At 36.3% G+C, this 17,951-nt stretch overlaps 1 protein-coding gene and 1 long non-coding RNA gene across 3 annotated transcripts in view; one reads left to right on the forward strand and one right to left on the reverse strand.

Annotated features, from left to right (window-relative positions):
* The window catches only part of LAMB3 (laminin subunit beta 3), a 90,153-nt gene that overhangs the window by 62,137 nt on the left and 10,065 nt on the right, over positions 1-17,951 (reverse strand). The window lies entirely within an intron of this gene.
* LOC149470013 (uncharacterized) lies at positions 1,286-17,328 on the forward strand. 2 transcript variants are annotated; one of them, XR_016311460.1, is made up of 3 exons: positions 1,286-1,414; positions 16,699-16,884; positions 17,144-17,328. It is a non-coding gene; the product is annotated as an uncharacterized LOC149470013 (long non-coding RNA). The 2 variants fall into 2 exon arrangements; XR_016311461.1 differs by lacking the exon at positions 1,286-1,414 and adding an exon at positions 2,460-2,622.

Below are 17,951 nucleotides of genomic sequence, written 5' to 3' on the forward strand. Positions count from 1 at the left end.
ACAAATTAATATGAATGGTGAAAATTCCAAGCCAACATTCCAGTCCTCTGTCTCATTTACAAAAACCTCATCACAAGGAAACAAGTATGTCAGTGGCCCAGCAAAATGACCTCAGTCTGCTGCATACTATGTCTTGTTTCCCATAAGTGCCAATATAGTAAACCAGTCACACATTGTACAAACGTCCATAAAAATATAACCTTTATCCCAGTGTTAAGCAGATTTGCCACTTCCTAACAAATTGTACTATGTTAGAAAAAAAAAAAAAAACAGGAAGGATTTGCAATTTCTATCAGCTAATATTTGAGCAATAATTAAAATGTATTACTCTCAAGTTTGTCCAAAAAAACTCTCTGTTGATATATTTATTGCCAGGAATTTTTAGCTTTCCTCACATACAATCAAAGTACATAAGGCAAACAAATTTAAATAAAAAAAAAAAATACTGTGTGGTAGAGCTTTTTGGTAGAAAAGACTGTGCATGCCTCTTTTCCAACAAAATGATTTCCCCTTTTCCCTAGCATTTTTTTCTTGCATATACTGCCTTTGGCACATGCACAGAACATACCCCACCTCAATCTTGACATCTGATGAAAATAGAGCCAGATGCCAATACAATGTAATTCCAGCACTTTTGTGCAGAAGTCATCAGTGGCCACCCAATAGCTAGGAGGTAACATTCAGGACATGGAAGAAGTCTCCAATGGTAGCAGTAGGAAATGGATCCTGGACCTCTCAGCACTGGTGAAGAGCAAATCTAGATGTAAATCTGCCATAACGTGCAACTATGCTGTGCATAGTTGCACATTATGGCAAGACCTGGCTTTCCTTGACCATGCTACAGTTCTGCTTGAACCCCATCCCGCCCACCCATACATGATGCCCCATGCTGGAGATATGTATGTTTAAAAACATTCCCGACTTGATATGACACTTAATGCAGTTGATTGTTCTCAATTCCAGCTATCACTGACAGCTCAAGTCCCCATGATGACCAATCAGTATGTTTCCCAGTCATGTAATCACTATGTCAGTTTTGACAGTGAACATATGCATGTTGGAGCATTATCAAAGAGAAGAAAAAGCAACGCTCACCAACCCAGTGCATTACTATATAATGAATGTGGCCTCTGCCAGCGCTGCTCCAGCCACGCCCCTTGAGATGTTTCGCTTTGCCCACTGGGGCTTGGTTATAGAGGTGGGGAAAACAGAGCCAAGCATGGGTTTATATGAGCATCATTGGCCATAAATAGAAGCAATACAGGTGTATGTAAAGGATGTTGATGAAGACTGTGAGCTGGTCATGTAACAGAACAAAAAGGAAAAAAGAAGCACACAAAGACATGGAAGAAGAAAATCATATAATAAGAAATTAAGAAAAAAGAGAAAGATGAGAGGATGAAACAAGCAAAGAGTAAGAATGAGTATAAAAAGGGAATTTTAAAAAATCCCCTTTTAATTCATGTTGGTGCTCTAAAAATCCTTTATAAGAACAATACGTCCTTTAAAAAAATATACTGTATAAAAATTATTTAGGTATTAAATTAGCAATAGAACTATTGTCAAGTTAATACTCACACTGATAATTTGGCCTGGATATCTAAGCATCAATGTCACAAAAGTTTCTATTTCTAACTATAACAATACAGTACCAGTATCAAAGAGCTAATTTATGATATTACGTTTACAGATGCATGCAGTCATAAGCCATTGAGCTTTATAGTACGCCTCAACTTCACAGTTTTGGAACTTTTTTTTATGTTGTATAGTGTTTTACCCAAGAAACATATATTTCAAACTGAAAATCTGACTTACTAAAGTGTATAGTTAGATTAAGTGATGAAAAGTCAGGTAAAGGTAAGTAAACTTGGACCTTATTTTCTACAATTTGTATTGAGAAAAATCAAACCTGTTTTCCCTTCCAGATACCAAAAATACAAACGGCAAATTAAAAATATAGCATCTTCATCACAAGATTGGGTGTTCGATGTGAACACCCATTCATTTCTGCTCAGTTTGCACCACAGTCGATCCCATGGTCACTTTGCTTCATTTATTGTCACTGCCACCCTACTTTAGTACAAATGCAGAATACACTAGCCGGCAGCATACCAGGTCTACACAAATTTCAAATGAGGACAACAAACTCCAGACTATAGACAGATAACCTATGTGGAAATTCTAATAGGTAAATAGAACATGTGAAATCAGTAGAGATAAGAACTGTAGGAAAAAGATATCAAAATATACTGTTCTGTAACTCTTAACTAAACCATGCATAACAAATGCTCAGTATCTTTTTTTTACCTTTTTGGTTACTTCCACAACAATAATGAAACAATAATTTATGAAGTACCATAAGACTTTCCCTAATGTTATGCTGTATATCTTTTGCTAGTTTCTTTGATTTTGTGAGTTTATTTTACTTAATTGATATATTTCCTTGTTTACAGAGACTTCATCCAAGGAATCTAAAGACATATCCGTTCCTAAAATGTTAGATATAAGTCTTCACATACCTGCAATTTTATAAGACTCACATCATTTATATTCAGTCTGTGGCTTACCAACCACATCAACGTATTAACTCAGCATACTTCTATCAAATAGCATTTTTATTGTGTAGGTTGGAATATTTATATTTATTCATAGTCATATGACAAGTTTTTGATACATAAAAGTTAACATTTTGGGAAATAAATATCATTAGGTAGTTAGAAAATCTCCCAATTTTTAACAAATGTTTGCAGGTAAGTCTTTTTTTATAACTTTTAGTGATTCTTATTTTATGTATAAGTATCTAAAGATTAATATTGTGTCATGCAATTCATCTCTGTCTCTGTCTAATATAGTACATTTAAAATGTATGTATAGCCAAACTTTTTTTTCCAGTCAATTTTTTTTGCAGTCCTCCTTTGCTGGAGAGATTCAGCTTCGCTGGTGACTATTGTTGGTAAGACACAAAGTTATGCAAAATCAAAAAAAATTACAGTTGTCTCCAGAGCAAGAGGTAAAGGTAAATTTTAAAATTGGGACTTCACAACTTTAAGAAGGGAATTTCTCTCTGTAAATGCGCAAAATCATGTTAATAAGTATTATGGAAGTGCTTCTACCACAGTATGATCATATTTATAACTGTCAGTACTGGACAGTTGTCTGACTTCTATAGGATGTCTGTAGAAGGATCAGCTCACAGTGGCACTGGGTATCACAAATTAGGGATTGATTTACTAAAACTGGAGAGTGCTAAATCTGGTGCAGCTGATAGCCAATCAGCTTTTAACTTCAGCTTGTTTAACTTAAGCTTTGACAAAGAAAAAAAAACTGGAAGCTGATTGGTTTCTATGCAGAGCTGCGCCAGATTTTGCACTCTCCAGTTTTAGTAAATTAATCCCTTAGTGTACTAAGTAACAAATGGATTCTATATATTGAATTGCTCTGACAATTTTAAGTTACAGGTTAATCAATCTGACTTAACAGCATATACTGAAGTATGTGTTCAGTGATACCCAGTTATTAATTAAAAGCTAGAAAATGGTGAAAGTGTTGCCCATTACATCTTGAAAATTATGCAAATTAAAAAACAAACAATATTTCCTCTTTGATCCACTTGTATTAAAATAAATATTTTTGAAGATAATTTTAAGCATAGGTGATAAGAGGGCAGGGGACTAAGCAAGTATTGTCAAAAAAACTATTGGTGTTTTAGACAAATTTGATCAATCTTGAGCATGTTAAGATTTTATAAGTCTTCAGGTTTAACAACATAAGTTTCATAGTCTTATTGTTATTTAGATCAATTGTTAATTCTTTAATTTAAAAAAATTAACATGAACAAAAGTGCAAACTAAACATGTGCAATTTATGGTGATCTTGCATCAAAATATTTCTTATAAGTATGCTACAAGTTACCTAAATTATCTTACGTTAATGAAAAAATCCTCATTGCCAAAACTTCACTTACCATCAACAGAGTCAATTATGATGAAACAGATGATGCAGTTCAACACCAAAGCCAACAATCCAACACTAAAGAAAGTCACAGTAAAGATTTCAATCCTATCTCTAAACAGGTAGATTAAGTTTACAAGAGGTCATTACCTAAAGGGTGATTGCCCCACCTTTATTTTATTACTTCATTTATCACCACCTCTAGTAAATGCAGGATTTTAGTTTCAGCTTAAACTGATTGAGAGTGGGATGGACTTAGAATGAATACCACTATAGTCTATCTGCTATTGGATATTAGTTTTTGTTTTGTTTTGAAAGCAAGATATTTGGAAAATCTCAATAACTGCAAAATATATGTTTTAATTCTAACTTTTGATCTATCACCAAAGGCCAATTTTGTAGTCATATTAAACATTTATACGTTTTTCCCTTAAAAAAATAATATAACATTTTTTTTCAGTGGGAAGAATTCAACCAATTATTAAAAGGCATACCCTTTTAAATTACACAAATATATGATAGTCACTCCAGAAATAGTCTGGGGGAGTAGTTGACTGTGGACATTAGAAAACCAACCATAATGGTTGCCTTCTCACTATTCACATGGACAGAGATGTTCAGCAGAGCATAGAATTTCTGCTAATGGATGATTCAGTACATCCCGGGGCTTCCAGTGGTAGAGTTTACCAGTCGCATCCAAGAGGACCACTTTGTGTTTCTTTATTTATTGTCCTTGCTGCCTTTCCAAAGCTTATTTCTACATAAGCTATTGGCTATTATTGGCCAAAAGGATTTTATTGCATCTTTGAGCACAACATTTTTTCTAAGACATCCACCTATAATGCAAGCTTTTGAAATATGTAATATTATTAGTATTACAGACGTCTGGGTGGAAAATGCAGTAGATAAAGGAAGTTAGCTTTTACTGATAAAGCACATACACAAAATAGAATTTATAAAATAGCCACCATTTGTTTACTTTAAAAAAAAAAGATATTTTAAACTGTCTGAATATAAGGATTGTTTTGTTTTAGGGTGGATTAGTTTCAAAATACGTCTTTTGCGCTGAAATGTCCTCAGACTCTGAAATGTCCTCAGACTCTGGTACAAATCTACAGCAGAGCTAGAGCCAGCATGTTTTGTAACTTACAGATGGGAACACATGAGTCATAGGAAATATATTCTGAAATCCTGAAAAAATGTGACATGAAAAGGTACAGCAAAAAAGGGATAGGATCTTAATTTCATATATTTTTTTCCATTATGGTCAATTAGTCTCTGAAAATCTTTTAACTATTTCCTTTAAAACAGGTTTGGGCAGGAACACAGGGTTTGTAGTACCACAACAGATACTAGCTGGAATTCATGCCTAATACTGTTTATTATAATTATTTTCATCATCTTCATTGCAAAAACAATTTTTAGAATTCATAATTTGTTTAGTAAGATGAAATTGGCTACTGTACATCATCATGAACATTGGCTTTACATGTCTTTGCATTGATCTATTAAATATATTTATTAGGAGTTGATCTTTGCAAGATCCTGTAAGCAAACCGGCAGACCATGCACCATGTCCTCAATGTCCTAATTGATTATCATCTCTACCTTATGGTTATTATTTGTTCTGTTTTGAGGAAAGGTCAAAGAAACATCCCTGGCAGTGTCCCTGGTGGTGGTGTAGTACCCCTTCATTTTTTTCTTCAATATGTCATGTCACTCCCATGGGCCCAATTACATATATGCCAGCACACCATGGATCTTCAAATGACCCCTTCGTCAGGCATGTGATGAAAGTGCATCAGTGGCATGACAGAATATAAATACGCTAACCAAAAATCAGAACATGAGAAAATTGTGACACCCCATTCTCTGTCATCAAATGACATCATACTCCCACCAAAATACATCAAAATATATTAATATTAATGCAAGTATTCAAACTAAACAAAAATATGCTTGTTATATAATGTATTGCGGGAGGGAAACCCAGGCAACCTACTTGTGCAATAATAGATTTGGTTGATCGGGCACATCAGCAAGACCCCACAGACAGCTTCAGTTTTTCTCTATTATTATGTGTTAAATAAGCTCTTTAAACAACTATACAGTAATAATTTCCATTTAGCTGAAATTGCATTTATTAAAGCTTTGCTAAACATATTTAAAATAGATTATATGCAGTCGCTATTAAATAATAAATTAAATAATTTCCGATTGATTATGTGAATTATACAGCTGCTGCTTTCTATTTCCGTCCATCTGCTGCCTATCAGGCCTGAAGCAAAGAGCTACAGGGGAGTTTTGGAGTACTTCCCTTAGCTCTGTGACACAGTTCTGACCCAGATTGCTCACCAGCAACATAGCAGATGCAATGCCAAGGTCTGGACCTGGAGCAAGGAATAAGGTAAGTATCACACCATACTCATGTACCCATAGCCTTTTTGAACATTTAACTCTTCCAGTGTGGATCCCTCTGCAAGGGTTTTTTTTTCGTGACTGGGGTTTGATTTAAAATCTCATAGCTGTATAATTCTAGTTAGAGATCATCCAAGGAAATGTACTGTTGACTGCTAGTCTCACTAGTTTTGGAGGATGATTCGGCGAGGTCACTACTGTGCTGCCCACTGAGGTGAAAACTGTTCCAAAGGACCTGTAGGGCAAGGATCTCATTGGCTCTGTTTCAGTTCTCCAAAATTTTGCTTTCTGCACCTCTCCTGCTGGTCTTGAATATGTATCCACTATTCTTGAATATCCCCCAACCAGAACACCAATCATTAGGGTACAGTACTGACATGAGGAAGCAGTGACCTTCCCCATCCAAGATGTCCACTTCCACATAGACAGTGCAAAACAAAGCAGTAGCAAAGTCAGTAATCAGGAAAAAAAATCAGGGAGCCCACAGGCTGTATACCTTATTTGGACAAAACTTCCACAGTTCAAGTCCTCTTTAAAATAAATACTGACTGTACATTATAGTCTTCCTTTAAATTAGCATGAAAAATAAGCTACTATTAAACAATAAATTAAATTTTATAAATACTTTTGAATTGGATGCATATTGGTTTATTGGTATATTACGACCACGTCAACCTATAAATACTGAATCAGCTGTGTCTGTCCGGCATCTGCACACTCTCTGAAGCCGAGAGTCTAAGCACGTACAATCAACCAGAAGCTGAAGTTACATAAAGCTGCAGACTGAGGTTGTGCAATAATAACATGGTGAGATTAGCACATTTTCTCCATACTGGGCACAGCATATCTTCCCATCTGCCATCTTTCTGTCAAACCAAATATACTTAACTGTCAATATGCTAGTAAAGTGTTCTGAAAACATCTGCTATGACTTCTTATCAAAGCACAATAATGACCTACATCAATATAAAATCAATCAGAGGTGACCTATAAATTGACCATGCTCTATGCTATTTTAAAAACTTGGGACTGGTGCCAAACAGTTCCAAGAATTCCCACGCTTCAGATCTATTGAAATATTATCTTTCAAGATATTTATATCAACACATATTAACCATGCAACTGAGTAAGCATATTTCATAGTATTGTTACTAACTTTAAAACTGCTGAAAGATAGTTTATAAATAGAATGTCATAAAGACTTGGCTTACCCTTGTAGTTCTCAAATTGTGCTTTGGCATTTTGGCAATATGTCTCTGTTCGAGAATATTCCACAGTCACCTTTATTTAAGGGGTTGTAGCCAACCTGGAGTCCTGTCCAAAGGCCAAGTCAAACCTGACTCTTCAAGGTGGCAGGAAATTAAATAGTTTTTTCCTTAAGTGTTACCGATAAGGACACATCCTCTTTTCACTTGGCTCTTCATTCAAGCTCTTAGAATATATCAACAAATGCACTCTAAAACATTAGGGTTTAGAGGTACGTTTGAACAAGTGGATTGGCAACCTTTCCATTTTACCTAATTATTGCAAGCTGGACTCTCTCAAAATCTCTTTTTTATAGCATATTCTGTCAAAACAATTTTGTTTTTAACCTCTTCACGCCGGTCATACGCATACATGCGGCAGCTCGGCGGGTGGGCCTTAATGCACAGTGGCTTATGCGGCCCTGTTTAAACAAATTGCCATGCTGAGAGCACGCTCCCTGCGCTCTCCGAGCACTGTAGCTGGCGGGGATCAGTAAAGTCAAGCATACTTGCGATTGGGAGGTTTTCAACCACGTGACCACTGTGACAGCCAATCACAGTGGTCACATGACCTGAATGCTCACCTTACGACTTCTAAAAGCTGGGAGGCAGTTGGTGCAAAGGGGTTAAATTGTGCACCACCTCTATGGAATGCCTTATTTAAAATATTCATAGTTAAGATTAAGTCGTTCTTCAATCAAGTTTGTGTTAACGTTGGTTTTCTTATTTTGAACAGGGGGCATATGAAGTTTACATGCCAAATTGGCAGAATCAATATCATTAAGGAGTTCCTAGTAAAAAAAAAAATACAAACTCTATAGCCACTTAAGGTATTACCCCCTTTATGTCCAGAGCATTTTTTTGCTATTCAGCACTGCACTACTTTACTGCAAATTGCGCAATCATGCAACACTGTACCCAAATAGAATTTATATAATCTTTTTCACACAAATAGAGCTTTCTTTTGATTTGACCACCGCTAGGTTTTTTATCATATAAACAAAAAAAAGACCAAATTCTTTTTTTTTAACTATATTTTCACTTTCTGCTCTAAAACACATCCAAAACAAAAAAAATCATGACTTCATAAATTAAGGCTAAAATGTATTCTGCTCAATGTCTTTGGTAAAAAGAAATTCCCAAAAAGTATACATTGATTGGTTTGTGTGAAAGATATAGCATCTACAAACGATGGTATATATAATAGAATTTTTTTTTTACCAGTAATGGCCTTGATCAGCAACTTAGAATGTGACTGTGATAGTGCTGAAGGCAATTTGACACTAACTGACACTGGGTGGGAACTGACTGACACTGACATCACCAGTGACACTTATACAGTGATCAGTACTAATACTATATATCGTCAGTGTACTAATAACACTGGATGGGAAGGGTCAACTGTGTGCCTAACAATGTGTGATGTGTTTAATGTGTGTTGCTTTTACTAAGAAGTGTACAGAGCCCTGTGTTGTTAGTAAACATAGGGCTATGTACTGTTATTCACTAAGCCAATCAGCAGGTTCTGGCCATAAATCATTGGCTGGGACCTGCTAATTGACTTGTGCTGTACCAAATGACAGAAGCGCCCCCTACCCAGAAATGTACATGATCTGGTGCAGAGTGGCCAAACTGCCGCAATATATTTGTATGGGGTGGTCCTCAAGCAGTTAAAGAATAATTCCAGGCATGGCTATGTTATGCATAGTTACAATGGTCCAGCTTGGACCAATATAACTATGTATATACCATATCTGGCCCATGCGTTTGGAAACTGAAAATTTATGAATCAGACACCATAACTTTGGTGATCTCCTTTTGCTTCTGGGTCCCACACCGAGGGGCTGCACTCCTGCTTTCCGAACACAGGAGTTTGGCCGCTTGACACAAGTGCCATTCAGAAAATGCTTTGCATTTTCTTAATGAATGAAAAGTGTCCACTGCTTGGACAAAGTGGAGACACAGGGAAGTGATGTCATGCTCTTCACCCCATCGACTCAGAGATTGCTTTTCAATCTTTGCAATGCATCAGACTGGCCACTTAGCATGGGACCCAGAAGCAAGTGGTAATCACTGAAGCATCAGTGTCTACTTCAGTGATTTCCAGCTTCCAGGAGCATCATATACTAGGTATGGTACAGTATATGTATATTTAGATTGGTCCAAGCTGGATCATTGTAATTATGTACAATATAGCCTTACCTGGAAATCTTTTTTAAAAATGTTACAATGTTCTACCTACCAAGTCACCTTTATTAGAGGAGTTACAGATAAGCAAAAATGATCACAAATTTAAAGTGATACTAAAGGTTCATATAAAAAAAAATAACATACTTACCTGCTCTGTGCAATGGTTTTGCACAGGGCAACCTCGATCCTCCTCTTCTCGGGTCCCCCGCTGGTTCTCCTGGCTCCTCCCCCTGGTTTCATTCATGTGTGCTTGCTCCAAAGCCGCCTCTGTGTGTCTACAAGACACACAGAGTGCAACTCGGCCCGCCCCCCACTCCCTCCTCCTGGCTGTGATTGGAAGCGGCAGGAACCAATGGCTCTGCCAATGAAGAGGGAGAGAACCTAGAGAGCCCATCGCAATCTACATCGCTGGATTGAGATGAGGCTCAGGTAAGTTTTAGGGGGGCTGAGGGGGGATCTGCACACAAAGGTCTTTTTACCTTCATGTATAGATTGAAGGTAGAAGACATTCAGACTATAGAACCACTTTAATACAAAGATAACATCACCTTATCTTTTTTTAGGATTTGTTTTCATGCTTTGTACTGACAGAGAAGGCTTGTTTTAGAGTAGGACTATTTGAAATACATATGTGTTTGCTATTTTACAGGCTGTAAGAAATTTGTAATTCTCACTTGCACACATCTGCCACAATTTAAAGCCAGCAGGTGACCCATTTATTCACTGGCTCAGCAATGCAGCTTCTAATATCACTTCTCTGTCTTCTGACTGCTCACTGGACAATGAGTGATCGTCATCATCTCCGCTCGATTTGGCCAGAAAGCATTATTTCACACTGACATTTTGGAACAATGATTTGCAGAAGCTCAACTTAGTATTTATGTGACTAGAACAAAAATAATTGCAGGCAATAAAAGATCTGCTTTGCTGAAAGTCTAAGGCCGCATTCACACTTCACACTTCGTTCCCGTTTTTTTTTTTCCAAGCCTCGCACATAAGGCCCTATGTGTGACAAACATACCAAAGAAGCTCCTGCACCTTTTCGGGTGTGGACTGTCACATGTTTTTTCCCCCTCGACAAAACCAATGTATGTTAGACGCATTTGGGTACCAATAACAAATAATGTCACAGAAAGTGTGTTTAAAAAACGTGCTGCAAACGCATGTTTCCTTTGTATTTTGTCCCACATTCAGGAAACGCAAAGTGTGAATGGGACCTAAGTGATTTTCAGCTTAGTGGCTGAGTGATTGACTCTTTGCAGTGCCTGGATCTAGTGGAAGAATGGCTAGCTTCAGTAGCTATGTTATCCAATGCAGCTGCTGATCATCATAGCCCACTAGCGATTTGTAGCTGCATAGATAGGTATTATAGCCAGCTACAGCTGTAAATCTGTAGCTAAGTGCCAGAGATAATAAGCACAGAGATTTGTAGCTGCTACAAATTATTATTTTCAAATTTTGTAGTATGACATGGCCCTTAAGCAATAATGCCAAAGCAGTAAGTAGCAGAGAAATCTTTGTAGCAGATAAGCACACTTCAGTTGGAAGACATTACAAATGCTTTGATAGGCAGACCAGTAAAGATATATGGAATTTGTATTGAACTGTGCAATTAGCTGTTTGCTTGGAATTTTATTTAAATAAAATATGAAGAGACCCTCTATAGGGCAACAATGGAACCTGAAAATGTTCATGCAAGAGATATTTGATAAATAAAATACAGATATGTTTGTGAAAACCCATTTAATGTTGCCCAACTCCCTAGGCTAATGGAATATGTGGCTGTATGCTTTATGCAAATTATTACCTTTTTGCCCTTTCTAAAAAATATCTGGAATAATATAATTCTCCAGCTGCAGAGAGAGAGAATGGAGTACACAATTTTACTAGTGTAGCAATTCTTGTCCTACCAAATCAGAAGGAGATCAGGGGAGTGTATTTATGCAGGAGCTCTGGAAACCATTACAAAATTTCAAATTTATTTTACATTTACTAGCACATAAACCCCTACAATTGCCCTAGGTTCAGTAGGGTAGTATTTTTTTAAAGTTTTTTTTTTCAGTGATACCAAAAAAGGCATTAGTATGCCAAAATGTATGACATTAAGCTTCATCCTACTGTATCCAAATGCAACATAATCACCTATTCAATCCATGTTTTAATGCAGTGACTCTATTTTTAGGTAAATTGCATCTGTGAATTCTGGGAATTTAGGACCGGTCATTTTTAAATGCTGTTTTCATACAAGCCAATGCAAGAAGAATTGAAATACAAACTACTAAAAGACTTTGAAATTTAACAAACAATACTATTTTGCTACATGTTTCCAGATGGTAAATGTTGTCAATATAAATTATATAAAAACAGCAACATAGGGTTAAGCATTTATAGGCCAGGATTAGCAAATACTAACAGGTATTTCAAACCTATCCCTTAGGCCACAAGCATGTGTAAACTTTAACTGGAGATTCTCACGAGGAGGAGACTTAGAACACAGATGTTACTGATCTTTTACATGTATGTGTTTGCCTTATAAGAGGGACTGTTATATTGAGAGTGGCATCCAAAATTAAATAATTGTGATGGAAAAAGATTTATTATGGAACGTTAAACATAGAGATGTATTAATAGGTATAAAATGTGTTATAAATGCTGCAATCTTTTCAATTCTGATCTTCAACCATTTTCCTAATGCACATATATGCATTTCATTACAAGGGAACATGGAACCTATAAAAGATTTATTATGTAGAACCAATTTATCTGGGTATGCTCCAGTGAAAGAGCTGACTCTATAAGTATGGGATTGTACAGATTGGTTGCAAAGCAGCTGACACTGTAAACCCCCTTAGGCTCTGCACTTATAAATGAAGTCATCAACGCCAGGGATATACCTATGGCCTCAATGGCAATAGAGGTAAGTCCCCAATTGTGATAAGTAAACAGTAAGTGCACGTTTATACAGAAATAAATATGTTGCTCTTCCAGTAGAAAAGATGTATTTAAAAGTGGAATTGTGGCATATGCTAGGTTTACTGAAACTTGCAAAATAACACATTTAGATCTCATTGATTCTGGCACAGAATCCAGACAGTACACAAAGAAGACGTGGAGTGTGTGGCAAGCTTTGACCTCTGTGTCTATTACAAAACGTAACAGCACATGCACAGTCAAGTATCTACAAGTCATGAGCTTAATTACCATTTATAGACAAGTAAGAAATTAAAAATAACAATAATTAAAGGACAAAAACAGCATGACGGGTTACCTAAAGCTTCATCTATTCTTTTTTTAAATAAGTCAACAGAACAAATAAATAGAACCTTCCGAGTTTCTTAGAGTGTTAAATATAGTTGCAATAACACAGTTTTCATTGCATCAGTTTTTGGAAATCAGAGTCTAAACCAGGGCAGGTGTTCAAAGCAGCCAATAGGGTTTCAAATGAAGCAAGTCCACATTTCTGGAAAATTATCTCTAGATATGGGCATCCTTTATTATATTTTATGTAAAAAAACTTATAGGTGTTTATTTACTAAAGCTGGAGAAGCAAAATTAGGCTCAGGCTCACGTCTGAATAGAAACCAATCAGCTTCTAACCTCAGCTTGGTCAATTACGTTTTGGCAATGAAACCTGGAAGCTGATTGGTTTCTATGCAGACGTGAGCCTGATTTTGCACTCTCCAGCTTTAGTAAATAAACCCCTAAGAGTCTTGGAACAACTGATGTTGTCAAGCTAGGATAGGATGCATTTCAGATGGTAATGTTATGGAGGTCTCCCAATAACATGCATCAATCTTACTGAGTCAATGGATAGAAGAGTGCTCAGAGCCTTAACCTTGGTTTCAAGAAAAGCATACAAAACCAAAGGAATATACAAAGCTGTAAAGCAGACGAGGTGATATTTATTTAAAAATGTAAGAAACTTTAAATGTAAGAAACTTTACATTGAAGTTTTTGTTTATTAGTCTACAGCTGTACGTTTATAATAATAAACTCTTATTTATAGGCAGCATTTATTTTCTATGCACCTTTGATAGGGAATGAGTATTAATTTATTCCCCTAGTCTGTACAGGACCAGTAAATTCTTGCCTATTCTAAAGCTATCCAAACACTGCTTTATGATTCTCATTCAGTCCAGTGGCCTCAACTAGAGATATCACTTAATTGGCCCCACCATGTAAAACAGTGTGGATGAAGGAATTTCCCCTGCGCACTTAAGCATTCAGACAGCTGCACACTTGCAACAGTCTATACCTGCCCCACTCCTTCCACTTTCAGATTTAAGTTTGTCAAGCAAATTGGTGCTGATAGGCCCACCTACAGCTTGAATTTTGGCTAATTCAGCAGGGATCCGCCAAACTTCAAACCATGCATGGTCAGCTATACTCTTGCATAATTGCTTTTAGATACAAGGGCTGTGCCAAAACTATATATAGGCCAGTCAGATGAATGGACTTAAGGTGCCCATTCTCTTCATTATTCTCTTTAGTAAAAGCAATATGGCAGAGATGATTAATTCCCTTTAAATTATTACTCTTTTGTACTGAACTTTAATACTGGTTTGATCCAACCACTCCCACATATGACAAGTTAAGTGTCATTAGTTATCTTGATATCACACTGGTAGGTAAATTGCATTGCTACAACTCACTGATCACCCTGACTGTGAATCTGTAAATTTAATTGCAAAACATGCAATGTTGGTGGAAAAGGTAATGGATTATATAATTATTTGAGAAATGTGGCGAAAATAATATTGCTCCTCTTTGTATACAAATATTATTAATTTGCTTACATATGTGGAACCATGAAAGGCTACATAATTAAAAGTTATGTTTTTGATCATTCTTGATGAATTTAACCAAAAATGTCCAGAAGTGAACAGAAGGCATTAAGAGTTATCACAATCTCCTAGATTGTAAGCTCCAAGGAGCAGGGCCCTCCTATCCCTCTTGTATTGAACTGTATCGTTGCTGTATTGTCTCCCGTTATATTGTAAAGCGCTGAGCAAACTGTTGGCGCTATATAAATCCTGTATAGTAATAATAATTTGTACATATTGATGCTTGCTGCTGCGCCGTCTAACCTTGCTGTCCTCAGCAATGGCTCACAATGCACTATTATGGTTCTCATGGCTGATTTGAAGAAAAAACACTCCATGTAAGGATGAACACAAATCATGGTGAATGTGGGCCCTAATCTTATATGATAGACGATTACAAAAGCAAAAACGTCTAGATGCCACAGAAACACTAGCACAAAAAGTGATGGACCATGCCACACCTGGGGCCTACATGCATAAGTAACACTAGAAGTTGGGGAATGCCAGCCATATGCCAACATAACTATCAGCTACACTAAGTGAAACTTGGGGAGAATTGTGGGATATTGTTAGACACAGCCACTTCCTCTTGTTGTGGAGATATAACGTGTTAATATGGTTAGTTATTTGCTACATTATTTTTCCTTTTATTTTGATTGTCAAGTAATTATCTTGGGAAAAATGGCAACCTGGGTCCATGACCAGGGCAGCATGGTGGCTTACTGGTTAAAACTTCAGCCTTGTAGTGCTAAATTCATCAGTTCAAATCCCAACCACGACACTACCTGCATAGAATTTTCATGTTCTCTTGCATGGGTTTCCTCCCACACGCCAAAGACATGTTGGTAGGCAAACTGTCTATACATTGCACTGTATAGACAGTTCAGTGGCAACATACTTTCAGACAGATTTGAAAATTCAGCTGCCAACTAAATACAAGGCCTAAGGGAAACGTAATTGCTCATTTCAAATCCAAGGGTTAGAAAGACCAGACATATTTTACAAAACTAGTCTGCACTTCCTCCCTTGTAACTCTGTGCAAGGGGCAGTGCCCTCTGAGCTACTTCTATTGTTAACTCCTCATTTGTATTTGTTAGAAAGGCTCAAAACCAATGCCCTAGTCCCACATCCAGTATTAAAACTTTACCAGTTGAAAGTTATGTAAGTGTATGAAAAGTCACTTATCATTTATAAGTGACTTTTCATACACTTACATAACTTTCAACTGGTCATGCCATGACTGTTTGTCAAATGAAAATGCCTGTCTTCAGTTTTTGAAATCTAGTTATTGCCAGCAGGTCAAATGGACCTGCTGGCAATAACTAGATTTCAAAAACTAAAGACAGGCATTTTCATTTGCCAAACAGTCATGGATTAATGAGAGGTTACAACGTATCAATGTCCTGGGCAAAGGCATTTTCTTTATAAAAACTAACAGAAAGGAAAAAATGTATTGACGATAAATCCTTTAGGTTACCCTTAAAGAAAAGTTACTTCTAAAATATTAGAATCCCCTCTTGGAAATCTTCTATTCTTTATGAAGAGTAACTGAAAATAAAGATCATATTGACAATTAATCCTTTAAACTAGCCCTTAGGCTCATTCACTGTATGTCCGATGACCTACAGTATGTTTTTCTGCACTGGATAAATGAAATGCAGGCCACTGCTACAGCACATAGATGTGATGTACTGGATGACACCACACGTAACCGCACAACAGCACAACACATCATTGCTGCAGTGCTGTCATAAATTAAGTGTATATGAGACACATCAATGAAAAAAAAAAAAAAAAAAAAACAAGCAGTGCAAAACTCTGAAATGTGCATCACACTGCTTGCTGCCGTAACCAGCACTGACACTAACCTGCTTGGTAAAATGTTGCATTTTAATTGTGGAAATGTTGCATTTAATCTAATATTCTTTATGAAAAGTATTAGAATGGAAATACTGTATTGGCAATGAATCCTTTAGGCTAGTTTTAAAGTGATATTTCAAAGATATTTATTTGTCACTTACATCATATGATTAATATTCTTTATTAAAAATTCCTTTTTTATTCTCCTGCAGCCATTTTTATTTCCTTGCCTGTTAACCATCTGCTAATGAGACACCCAGGTGTGTGCACTCCTGGTAGTGCTGTATGCCTTCATAGACACACACAAAAAGCATCCAGCATGCTGGGAATCCAGGAAGTTGCGGATAGTGATGGACAGCAGACAGACAGAACTCACTACATGAAAGGAGATTTTTGAAGTAAGCTTATACTGGATTGTCAAATATAACTATTGTATGAATTTCTATTGCAATGCTGGTGTTAAAAAATGAAAGTGTGTGCTGAGATCATAGAACACCTTTTAAATAAAAGCACAGAATTTAGTACCACTTTTAAAAACAAAGTTGCTTTTAAATTGTTGGATTCTTCTCTTTGAAATGTTATACATTATAAAACAGCTATTATAAGCGTGCAATTATGATTGTATACTTTAACATTACTGTCTTTATCATTTTCCAGACGCTGACCCATAGAACTTTGTGTACAATGCAAGATCATACAAACTATAGTAGAAACCATTTAACAAGGCCATTTATTGGATTGTGACAGATGGATGATCTGTCACTGTCTAAAGATGCAGATAATGAAATTGCTCAGATGATTAAACTTTAGTCAAAGTTTAAAACATTAAAGAGAATCTTAAAAAAAAACGTCCCTTTTCCTCAGTACAAGACATAGAGCGAATTGTGTCTGACACCACTGCTGCTCACTCCTACCAACTCATTTTGGCCAATTTGGTCATCATCAGGGACTGGCAGCAGGATGTCTAGAGTGAATAATTTGTATAAACCAAACTACTGCCATTATGGGCGCATTGGTATGGAATACATCATAATTAAATGTGAACTCTCCATGCAGAAAACAAAGTAATCCTTAAAAATCCTCAGAAAATAAAACACATAAAAAATAAACTCAACAATATTTGAACAATCTAAAAAATTATAATAGTATGAATGATTTGCTAATGCATACATATACACATATATTCTCTTCCTCACACTTAGCCAATTAGAGATTGGTCAGGCCAGCAGTAAAATTAACTACCATTATAGTTGTTATCAAACAAAAAATTATTTCTTGCCATTGCAAGTTTTTTACATTCCATGTAATACCCCTTCATTGCCTAAATACTAAACCTTGCCATGATATATCACCTCTGTGGCCCTCTATAACTGACTAAATTTAAATTATAAACTGTCCACCACTGAGAGCACCAGATTTTATTCAACACTCTCGAAGTTATGTGACCTACTCAATTCTGGTTCAT

Source organism: Staurois parvus, unplaced genomic scaffold (assembly GCF_062004578.1).
Source record: "Staurois parvus isolate SC_StPar_1 unplaced genomic scaffold, SC_StPar_1.0 ptg000056l, whole genome shotgun sequence".
In the NCBI taxonomy this organism is placed as follows: Eukaryota; Metazoa; Chordata; class Amphibia; order Anura; family Ranidae; genus Staurois; species Staurois parvus.